This window comes from Camelina sativa, chromosome 12 (genome assembly GCF_030686135.1).
Source record: "Camelina sativa cultivar CO46 ecotype springtype chromosome 12, ASM3068613v1".
NCBI classification, from domain to species: Eukaryota; Viridiplantae; Streptophyta; class Magnoliopsida; order Brassicales; family Brassicaceae; genus Camelina; species Camelina sativa.
In genome coordinates this window covers 40,234,028-40,246,369 of record NC_141891.1, presented here as the reverse complement: position 1 = coordinate 40,246,369, position 12,342 = coordinate 40,234,028, and the positions used below count along the sequence as shown (strand labels likewise).

General features: G+C 37.2%; 2 pseudogenes across 1 annotated transcript; one reads left to right on the top strand and one right to left on the bottom strand.

The window, feature by feature from the left end:
• Positions 1-2,114: 2,114 nt before the first annotated feature.
• Positions 2,115-5,649, bottom strand: LOC104733983 (FBD-associated F-box protein At5g38590-like; annotated as a pseudogene).
• Positions 5,650-8,269: 2,620 nt separating this feature from the next.
• On the top strand, positions 8,270-9,720 carry LOC104732870 (hyperosmolality-gated Ca2+ permeable channel 1.2-like; annotated as a pseudogene). The gene is made up of 3 exons (XR_015574540.1): positions 8,270-8,410; positions 8,497-8,829; positions 8,913-9,720. The product of XR_015574540.1 is annotated as a hyperosmolality-gated Ca2+ permeable channel 1.2-like (transcript).
• The last annotated feature ends 2,622 nt before the right edge of the window (positions 9,721-12,342 follow it).

Here is a 12,342-nt window from a genome sequence, read left to right as displayed (position 1 = left end):
GTGTTTGGATGTTTATGCTTTCCGTGGCTTCATCCCTACATGTCTAATAAACTTGATGATCGCTCCACACCTTGTGTGTTTTTGGGATACTCTCTTACACAGAGTGCATATCTCTGTTTTGATGTGAAGAAAGGCAGGATGTACACCTCGCGTCATGTTCGTTTTGTGGAGAATACATTCCCTTTTGCGGTTTCTCCTTCGTCTGTGGAACAAGCCAAGCCTGACCCTGTGGTCTCATCGCCGGTGAATATTGTCATTCCGGTTCTACCGCCACCGATAGCTCATTCGAATCAGCCCCCGTCTCCGGTCCTTCACCCGTCGCCGCCACCAGCGCCCCGGTCCTCTTCTGGCACCTCACCGGCTCCGTCCTCCTCGTCTTCGCCACCGGATCACCCTGCTCGGTCACCGTCGCCTAACCCTCAATCATCGTCATCTCCCTCTGTCACACGACACTCCTCGCCACCAATTAATCCTTTACCAGGCCCATTACCCAGAAATTCACCAACACATTCAGGCCCACATACACAACCGAGCCCAACATCTACTTCATCATCCTCGTCTCTCCCTCATCGCGATCCATCTACCTCACCCGTATCCAGTCCCGACTCTCATCAACAAAACCCTGTCAATCAACCGCCTCCTGAACACCAAAACACCCACACAATGCAAACTCGATCTAAGAATAATATTGTCAAGCCAAAACAACGGTTTACTATGACCGCTACAACATCATCTCCTTCTCATCACATACCCTTGACGGTGGCTGAGGCTCTTAAAGATCAGCGATGGCGGTAGGCTATGTGTGACGAGTACAATGCTCAGTTGCAAAACAGGACATGGAACTCGGTTCCACCGGCACCACATCAGAATGTTATTTCCTGTAAGTGGATTTTTACTATTAAGTATCATGCTGATGGTTCGGTTGACAGATATAAGGCGAGACTGGTGGCGCGGGGTTTCAATCAGGAATACGGCCTGGACTACGCCAAGACTTTTAGTCTGGTTATCAAATCAACGACGGTGCGCATGGTTCTTGAAGTTGCGGTGCAGCGGAGCTGGCAAATCCACCAAGTTGATATCAATAACGCTTTTCTACAGGGCACTCTAACGGATGAGGTGTATGTCACGCAACCTCCTGGATTTGTTGACAAGGATCATCCTCACAATGTTTGCCGCCTAAACAAAGCATTGTACGGTCTCAAACAAGCACCGCGCGCATGGTATCAAGAACTTAAAAATTTTCTCACACAATCTGGTTTTAAGAACTCTCTTGCAGATACTTCTCTCTTCATTTATCACCATGGCCGCGATTTTGTTTATGTCTTGGTCTATGTGGATGACATAATCATTGCCGGAGCTCCTACACTGGTGAAAGCGTTCAATGTAGCCCTTGCCGCTCGCTTCTCGTTGAAGGACCTTGGTCCCCTCAAATATATTTTAGGCATTGAAGCTACTCGGTCTCACCGTGGTTTACATTTGATGCAGAGAAAGTACATCACGGATCTCCTGCACAAAACTAATATGCTACATGCGAAGCCTGTTTTCACCCCTATGGCGACATCTCCTCAGCTCACTCTCGAATCGGGTACTCCTCTTCTTGATGCAAAAGAATACAGAGCTGTCATCGGTAGTCTTCAATACCTCTCTTTTACAAGACCCGATATAGCGTTTGCCGTCAACAAACTATCACAGTTCATGCACAAACCAACCGATAATCATTTTGTCTTAATATCATATCAGCTTTATCCCACAATTTGGAGGGGGCAAAATTTGGGAAGCAGTAAGTGAATACATGCAGTGGAGATTCTTGGGAACGTCGTTTCTCTGATGATACTCGATCATGTTTGCTTGTGGTCATCAACGCTTGCATAAGACCAGTTCTATGTGTTGCAAAAATTGAGGTCGCAAGGGTTTTCGACACTTAATTGTATGGTAAAGAACTTTGAACCTCAGATTTATGAACTTTTGGATCCCAATTGTCGAAAAGCTCTTTAGTATTTGAAACAATCTCAATTAAATTCGAAAAAATCTGATCTTTGTTGATCACACATGGGAATAATAGAAGGAAATTAAACTTTTTGTTATACAAAAGAAAACATCTAATTAATGTTTTTTCAAGTCTCAACATGATCCAAGTCCTCAGCGAATACGAGTTGGCATGTGCTTGAAGCTCGGGGAGAAAGTCTCAACTCATTGATCATCTCAAGGTTTGGAACAAATTTTAATTTTCTCCTTGTATCAGCCAAGAATGTTGCCGTCTTTAAGTGCCGAGCGTTTTTCAAAATATATACCGCAATATCTCTATCTTGTAGTCTCCCAAAGTATGGTGACCACTTAAATGTTTGTAGACTCGACAACAAGCATTCAGGAACATGACTTGGTTGATTCCAACAAACCATACCATTACACTCATCCATCCCATGATCCTATAAAGGCCAAGCAGAAGAATTAGATTAAAACCATAATGGGCATCATTACTTCATTAGGTAATTAAACCAAAAATAATTTATAGAAGAAACTTACTCTCACTACAGAGATGTCTAATACTCGCAACTTAGGAGAATCCTTGAGCAACTGGCCAAGGAGATTCAACGAATCATTTTTGCATACAAATAGGTTCAGATGTTTAAGCTTTTCGATAACACAATTATCACCATACAAATCCTGCCAAAACTATTAAAATTATTAACCAAGGGGATTCTATATATGACATTGAACTCAGCAGTAGATAAATGAAAATTAATTATAATTACCTCTCTACAACATATAGTGAGACGCTTGACAGATGTTACTGGTCTAATAAGACTCTTGGGATTAAAAGATACGACATATGCTTCCTTCAGCTTAGGCATATTCTTAATCAAAGAGTAGTCATGCCTCCTTTGATTCCGGTCCTCAAGTTTCAAATACTTATCTATCTCGTACCTATTTAATTTCCAGTTCCCAAGTAAACAAAGTGATAAACTCCGCAAAGACGGGACTAGGGATGCTGAGGTGTGTGAAAAAACCCGGCCCGGCCCAGCCCGAACCCGAAAATAATCCGTCCAGAAAAAACCTAAATTAAAAAAATTCGAATGAGTTTTAAATCTTATGGGTAAACCCGAATAGGGTTTAAGTTTTGTTGGTAAATCTGTGAGTACCCGAATTTTTTGTCTTATGTGATGTACTTTGCATTTTATACTATATATTTTTGTGTCTATAGCTTTTTTGTACCAAAAACAAATGTGATTTATATTATGTATTTTGTATATTTTATTATATCTGTGACAATTTTCAAAAATTTATAATCTCTAATTAAAAAAAGCAAAAACAAAAGTTCTTCAAAAATTAACAAATCAAAATTCATAATTCAAAACCCTAAATCAAAATTGAAACTTGATTCAACCCAAAATCAAAGGCTGTAATTTAAAACCAACCCAAAAAATGAAAAATCAAAGAGGAGTCGTACATGCTTCCTTAACGAGAGGTGTTGTAACATCCGTGAACCGGAATCCCGGTTTGAGAGTTGCATCGATCGACGCAGATGTTGCATCGGTCGATGCAAGGTCGAGTTCCTGCGTTTTGACTTAAGTCAAACACTGCGTTTTGGATAAAGGAAAACCCTTAAGCTCGTGTTTTGTCTCATTAGGCGTGTTTAGCCGCTTTTGAGAGAAACAAAAGAGAAAGAGAAGTGTTCTTGGTGTTCTTGGTGATTCCTGGAGATTTCAAGCTGTTCCTGTAGAGATTTGTAGCTGGGATCGTTGTAGGAGCTTCCTAGAAGCGTTTTCTTCTTGTGTTTGGGTTCAGATTCGTCTTGGCAAAGGTAAGTGCAGGACCATGGCTTATCTAAGCTAGAGAACTCTTTAATCTGCTTGTTGTGTGATGTTAGACTTGTTAGATCGTTGCTTTAGACGTTAGGAAGCTTTCTTGTGGCTTGGGATCGAGTTTTGTGGTTGCAGGAACGAAGATCCGGCGAGAAGCTTCGGGGAAAACACGATGCTCGGCATTGCATCGGTCGATGCATATCTTGCGTCGGTCGATGCAAGTGTGAGGACGGCACGTAAAACTCTAGGGTTTTCGTGTTATGTCGAGCATGCATCGGTCGATGCAGATTGGGTGTCGGTCGATGCAAGTGTAACTTGCATCGGTCGATGCAGCTTCTGTGTCGGTTGATGCATCCCCATGTGGTGTCGGTCGATGCATGTTGGTGTCGGTCGATGCAGAGTCCTGGTTTGTTATTTGTTGTCTGTTGATTGTTGTATGATGGTTAGAGATACTCTATTGCTTGTGTGTATAGCCCAGTAGATGGGAGGATTGCCTTACTGAGTGTTTATAAAATACTCATGCATTGCAATATGTGTTTGTGGTGCAGGTAAAGGCAAAGTGTGATCGTGGAATCAAGGCAATGAAGAGGAGGATGTTCTAGGGACTCGGTTTGATGTTGTCTGGCATTGCTAGGTTGCTAGAGTTGGGTCATTAGAACATTGCTAGGTTGCTGGTTCCATGTTTCCTGTCATTTGATTATTGGATATTGTTGATGCTATATTTATTGGTTATATTATTGGATATTTATTGGATATTGAGATTGGTTATTCCGCTGTTGGTTGTGATTGTGGTTAGGCGGCTAGTTTGTATGGGACCACTAGTTGTAGTCTATTTATTATATAATTATATTTATTATTTATTATTAAAAAAAAAAGGTCGGTCTTTTCAGGTGTTAACAAAGAGAGGGTCACAAGAAATCCATGAACAAACCACCCAATTCACCAGTTGAAAGAAGCATCCACCGAAAGAAACTCCGTCCGAAGATTGAAAACAACGAAGAACACAACTGATTTGATGTTGGAATCGAGTGAAAGCAGTTAGACTAGGGTTAATGTGAATAAAACAATATCGTTTTAATAAAAAGGTTTAAGAAACAAAAAACCGATGGGTACCCATAGTATTATAGGGTAAATCCATGTAAGACTATAATATTTCGGGTACCCGCCCATTTTTTACACACTTTTTTTTTATTAAAAAACAGGTCCTAAAACTCTACATTATTTATGGGTTTCGGGTACCCATCGGGTATTAACCCACTTTTAACATCTCTAGACGGGACGATTATGGTGAACTCTCTTAAATCTTCATCGTCAAGATATTGCACCAATAGATCTTCAAGAACAAGACAACCAGATAGAAGATGTTGAAAAGATTTCGCATCTACGAACGAAATAGTTTCAAGTTGCAAAGTTTTGAGAGAGGGGATACTAGCCATGAGAGGCACCCATTTGAGTTTCAAGGTTTGCAAATAAACAAGCTACTTGGGAATATATATGTTTTCACTATTTATACCATAAGAAATGTCCAGCTCACGTAGATGGTTAGAAACTGCAACTTCAATCCACCGTCTCATATCTTCAGGTTTAACATCTGGGCTATAATTATATAAGTCAAGACATAAACGTTCTATGACGGGAGCTCTATGTAATGGCAGATTCTTGTAGATAAAATCCCCAAGTCCAGGCTTTGTAACCGACGAAGGAGAGTCAATTCGAGTCTAGGCAACCACATCCAAAGAGACTCTCAAGGCTTAGACAAAATGCTAGTGGATACAGCAACATCTGTTGGAAGAAAAGATAATATCTTCACCAGCAAGTCATCAGGGAATCCACTGATTTTGTCCATATCTTACAAATTTCAAGCTATTGTTACTGAAACGAAAAAAAGAGAGAGATTAATAAGAATCAGAGGATTTGTATTAATCCAAGTAAACGAATTAATAAGAAGAGAAGACACAGCCACACGAACATAAGGACCGAGACAAAACCCTAGAAAACTCTGTAATTTAATTTGAAAGATGGAACCAGACAAAAGCTAGCCTAGAATAAAAACCTGTAGAGTTCGGTGTAAAAGATGAAAAACCTAGATGCATCACCAATAGAGAAAAGGGCATCAGGAGTGAATCAAAGAGCCACTTCTTCCTCTTGGCGTAAACCATGAATGTATATATATATATATATATATATATATATATATATATATGATTTACGCGTTATAATTTTGTCAATAGTTTAAAAAATTACAGCAGTGATCGAGATATTGGTTAATACTGTAGAGAAATTCATGAAAGTTTGTACCTAAAAAATTAAATTTTTATAGATGAAGAAGATTATAGTTTGTTCACTATCAAATGGAAGATAGTTGAATAAATTCATGAATATTGGTACCCATATTCTAATATTTAGAAGTTGTCAAAAAGAAAATTAAATTAAACTCTTATTAGAAAACAAATTCTAGGGTTATATTCAAGAAATTGAAGAGCTAACTTGAAAGGAAGATATCTATCTTAATTATATCTAATAAAGAGTTAGCTAAGCTGCAATTCTTGATAAAAGAAAATGTTAAGCTTTAACTGAGAAGCTTAAGTATGAATATATCTAAATATTTAAGCTTTTTTTTTTGAATGAATGTAAAATTTATTCAACCAAAAAACTCTTTGTTACAAAATATGAATCCATAGATCAAGCTTTTATTTGATATATATTTTTTTGACGTTTTAGACAAAAATTGTAGAATATTTAAATCTCTCAAAACAAAGTTGTTCATGCATGTATCTAATAATTCAAATACAAAATGAGAAAACCTATGTGAAGTATTTAAAAAATCAAAGTCAAATTATATTTTTCAAGATTTCTACTATTAAAAAAGAAAAATCTACATATATAAAAACAAACTAATAGCAACATTGTTTAAAAACGGTAACTCATAAGTGCGCACATAGCGCGGGTATTTGTCTATTAACAAAGAAAGTAAGAAAAAGTTCAGTGTTCATCTGTTTTGAAACGAAAAGCAGCGTAAAGTTGAAAAGACTCAACACTGGCAAAAAGTTAATTTCATTTTTTGTTTATTTTTTTTTTTCAAAAATCAAATGAATTATTTCAGGGTTAGTGTAGATATTTTATGTTGTGTATGTGGTATTTGGCAAAAATAATTATAGGATGTGGTAGAATGGTGAAGTAAGGTTTCATAATGTGGTATGGTAGATCTGTTAAATGACTCTAAACTTTATATAATAAGAATATCTATAGGGAAATTACCTAAAATATTACATAAAAGTAGGTTTATTACTAGACTAACACGTCGAGATTTTCCACTTATTCAAATAACACATAAAAGTTTTCAAATTAATTATATACTTGAGTTGTATGTTTTATTACGTTTTATGCCATTTATAATTACATTTGGTCGGCAAAAAAAAACCTTGCTCTTGCTGTTCAGATCTTATGCTCTTACATTTAAACTGTCTTTGATTTTTAAGAGAAAGAAACACGAAAAAAACATCAGATTGATTCATTCTAATTTGATTCATCTTCTCCGACTAATTTAATTCACTTTCTCTCTCGAGAACAGAGGTAAGTGTTTCCGGCGAAGGAAGTGTCGTTGAACACCATGAATTGACCATTTAGTGGTACTCTCCCGGAGAGATCGTTGAAAGAGAGATCTAGCGTTGTTAGACTTGACATGTTTCCGATTCCGGTTGGGATTGAACCGGTTAGTTGATTACCGGAGAGATTAAGTATACCGAGGTTAATCACGTTGTTGATCTCTTTAGGTATCTCTCCGTTGATTCGGTTACGGCTGAGATCTACGGAGATTAAAGTAGTGCAGCGTGAGATTGAATCTGGGATAACGCCGGTGATGTTGTTCGCAATCGTGTTGATCTTCGATAGATGCTTCAATTCGAAGATCTCTCTCGGGATACTGCCGCGGAATCGGTTCCGATCTAAGAACAGAGTCTGTAAATTAGGGAAATGATAGCCGGAGGAATCTCGCCGGTGAACCAGTTGTTAGAGAGGTAAATCTGGTCGGCAACAGCTCCGGACATCGTCATCGGAAGTTCACCGGCTCCGCCGCACCCTACACTTCACATCGACTCTTCGACAGAGAAATCCAAGCATTTCTAGCGTTCCTAATGTTTTCCGCTATCAAGGTTTGTGTTCTTCTTCTGTATACCATCAGACTATTTCATTCGTTTGTTTGTTCTCTTATAATGGGCATTTTTGGTGAGGCTCGCGGGATGTATATTGAAGTCATTATTGAAGAGTGAGTTCTCCTTCTTCTCTAGTATTGCATTTGAATAATGCACTGAAACATTTTCAACTAACATTGGACCCGGTTGGTTGTCTTTTTGTATTCACAGTAAGTTCGTTAAGTCGGTGATACAAGGTTTGCTAGCCGGTATTGCGCTGAAGCTTTTCTTGATCTTTCTGCCATCCATACTGATGACCATGTCCAAGTTTGAAGGCTTTACGTCAATTTCATCCTTGTAAAGACGATCAGCGTCAAGATATTACATTTTTAACTTAGTGAACGTCTTTCTTGCAAATGTTATCGCTGGAGCTGCGTTTGAGCAGCTCAACTCTTTCCTCAATCAATCACCAAATCAGTACGTGACTCCTTCTCTCCCTCTCTCTCCCTCTGTTAATCTTTCTTTCTTTTTGCTTAGGACTCTTCTTTTTTCAATGTGAGCAGAATCCCTAAGAGGCTAAGACAGTTGGCATGGCGATACCGATGAAAGCAACATTCTTTATAACATATATAATGATTGATGGTTGGGCAGGAGTTGCAGGAGAGATTCTCATGCTTAAACCTCTCATTATATTCCACCTCAAAAACGCATTCTTGGTGAAAACAGAGAAAGACAGAGAGGAAGCAATGGACCCGGGAAGCATCGGTTTCAACACGGGAGAGCCTTAGATACAGCTTTACTTCCTTCTTGGTCTTGTCTACGCTCCCGTGACACCAATGCTTCTTCATTATATCTTAGTCTTCTTCGGTCTTGCTTACATCGTGTACCGCCATCAGGTAAATATTAGTTTCTTCTTCGGATCATTTAAACAAATCTGCCAAACTTGAACATTTTGTTCTTTTTGTTTTCTTATTCTTAGATAATAAATGTGTATAACCAAGAGTACGAGAGCGCTGCTGCGTTTTGGCCAGATGTTCATGGACGGGTTATAGCGGCATTGATTATATCTCAGTTGCTTCTGATGGATTTGTTGGCTACAAAACGTGCCGCTTTAGCTGCACCGTTTCTCATTGCTCTTCCAGTGATTACTATTGGTTTCCACCGCTTCAGTAAAGGCCGTTATGAACCCGCCTTTATCCGTTACCCTTTAGAGGTCAGTTTCTTCTACGTATCTGATAAACATCTCCATTATTATCTTTGTAACTTATATATTGCAAGTTACAAGCCCGGAGATGGGAAAATGTTGATGTTTTACAAGAAGCTATGATGAAAGATACATTGGAAAGAGCAAGAGAGCCGAATCTGAACTTGAAAGGCTACTTGCAAGACGCTTATATTCATCCGGTTTTCAAAGGCGGTGACGACGACGATGACAGTGACGTGGTCGGGAAATTGGAGGATGAAGTCATCATAGTGCCAACGAAACGCCAATTGCGGAGGAACACTCCGGCACCAAGCAGAGTTAGCGGTGAATCTTCTCCATCTTTGGCCGTTATTAACGGTAAAGAAGTCTAGTTTTTAACCGGTTACAGTAAAAAAGCAGCATACGACCAAAAAAGTTTGAATATAGTTCGTGTATGTGTGTACTTTATTATGTACATAGAGAGAGAGGTTTGTGTTTTTTTTTTGCTTAGACGTTGTTGTTAATGTGTTTCTTCTATTGTCCAAGTATTCAAGTGTCGGGGTCTTTACTTCAGTATATTTTCAACCATTCATTTTCTTGTTTATTCAGCAAGATGCCAAGATTGTAAGTGTGTGATGATTCTAATTTCGTATAGCATTACAAAAATAAGAGAACGAATAAAGTGATTAAAAAGCATATAAACAAAATAATAAAACATCAACTGCAACACTTTTTTTATTCAATAGAGATACATTACAAAACAAGAAATATTCCTTATCTAACAATAGAGGTTACATGATTGACCTAGTCGATATCCTAACATAACAATGTCGTGACTTATAGAAAGCCATATTACAAAATAAGATATTGAATCTTGTTAGGTAATAGTAGAGGTTATATGACTTACCTCGTCGATATCCTAGCCATTAAAAAATCTCAAACTACAGATATTACAAACAGTAAATATATCGACAACATAACAATGTCGTGAAGCTTATACAAAACCATATTAGAAAATAAGATACTTAATATCTTGTTTCGTAATAAAGGTAACATGATGTTACATGGTTGAGATCGTAAGGAAAAAATATTGAAATTTTTTTTTTCACTAAAGAAGCAATTTCAACTCCATAACAAATGACAGCGAGAACTATTTTCCAAGGCATTTATGTGGAATGGAAACTGCGATCAATATATTTCAAGAAAGAAGAGAAAAAATGAAGTATCGAGGCAAATTTGTGGAAGGTGAAGTTGAAGTGTGAATTCAAGTATTGAAACTAATTTATAGAGGATGAACAAATTCAAGTGTGTATAAAGCAATACGTTGGGCTGTTAAAAAGTCCCACTCTTCTCGTAAATCTGTAAATTCATTTAAGACCGTGCGCATGCATGAGTATTAATGGAAGAGAGTCAGTGAATGAATTTATAAATTCGAGCATCGTAACTTGTTAAGTTTGGTGGAATATGGAACGATCTACAAAAGTTAGTGAACTATAAGATGCATGATCAGCTACAATTTACGGAATAATGAACCCAAAAGAGTAAGAAGTTTATCCGCATAACAAGTGTGCAATTAACCTAACAATGGAAAAAAGTTAAATGCAGTCATTTACAATAGCCTTTCTTACCTGTCTAGTCTATATGTTCAGGAAGAGGGCCTTTCATAGAGCCTCTGACCCATCACCAAACTTGCAAAATCTGGCCACCCACTACCATCGTTGTTGAAACCGGGGAAGAACACATCAGCTTCTATAGAAACAACAAAATCAAGGGCATCCCACAGTAACCTATGTGCTTGATTCCTAAGATCCATCGGTGAAGGGCTTGGTTCTGTGTCATTATACGTAAGCCAACCATACCATCCTTCTTTTTCGTGCTGGTAGATAGGTCTGTCTGGAGGAGGAGGTAGCCAAAGACAACAGGATATTAGTAAAAAATTATTTGGTATACACATAATTATACATAGTTGTCCAGTTGTACTTTCATATTCATAGTTGAACTTTTGCATTTTTTCGTATTTCCAGTTGGACTATAATATAAATTATTAATTAGCAGTTGGGCACAAGATTTATCACTATTAATTAGCATATACAAGGTTTTCATAACACAATGTTCATAAAAACTTGGGTTTCACCTCTTTTGCTTTATTTGAGGTGATCACTTACTAAGTCTTTCTTATACTATAAAGAGTGTTTTATGTGAAAACGATAGTATATATTAGAAAGTGATAAATTCTTGTATTGTTGATTAAACATGGTTATTTAATAGTTCAATATATAAAGAAATTCTTATAAACCTTAATTATCATTTTCAAAATTTTAATATAAATGCAAATCTAAATATATATTTAGTTGTACCTAGTTGAACTGAGTATTATATATTTATGTTATCTAAATATTACCCTCTATAGTTAAAATGTAATTTTGTCTGATTATTATTCATTACCTCTCGAAAATATAATAAATAAATAAACAATTACAAATTACATAGGTTGTTCTAGTAACATCTCTTACTTTTTCTAGTAACATCTCTTACTTTTTCTAGTAACATCTCTTACTTGTTCCATTTCCGGTGAACAATTAGCTGGGGTTGCAGAAGAAGATATGTTGAAGATGACTACAAAATTACGACAATATTGTTCATTAAAACGGATTACGATAACATCTCTTACATGCAAAAGAACGTTATGTACGTACACTAATCTCAAGAACGTTATGTACGTATGCGTTCATATGTACGTACACGTTTATATGTACGTACACGTTCGATTTTAGGTTTAATGAACCCAAAATTACCAGAATATCCTCGTCTTCTACCTCTAACATACGACTGAAAACCCTAATTTTCCCTGCCTCACTTTATTTTTTCACGACTTATGTCTATTTTTTTTGTTTCACTTGTGGGTTTTTTACTCAACTATTATAGATTTTCATCTCAACATCTGATTTATAAATTAAAAACCTATAAAAAGTGAGTTATATAGATTTCTGAAACGATATCTAGCTCTTTCATGGATGAACCCAGAGGAAAGATTAACGAAACAGAGTAGGTAAAAGACGTTTGCTCCGGCCGACAAACAGAATACGATTGATGAATCTGCTACAAACGTTATTACATGAACACCATAGATCGGAAGAACAACAAACGTGTTTAGATCTACCTCCAATAAGTCTATCGCAACGCTAGACTGTCTTTGACAGCTCAAACAAATTCGTATTATTCTGGT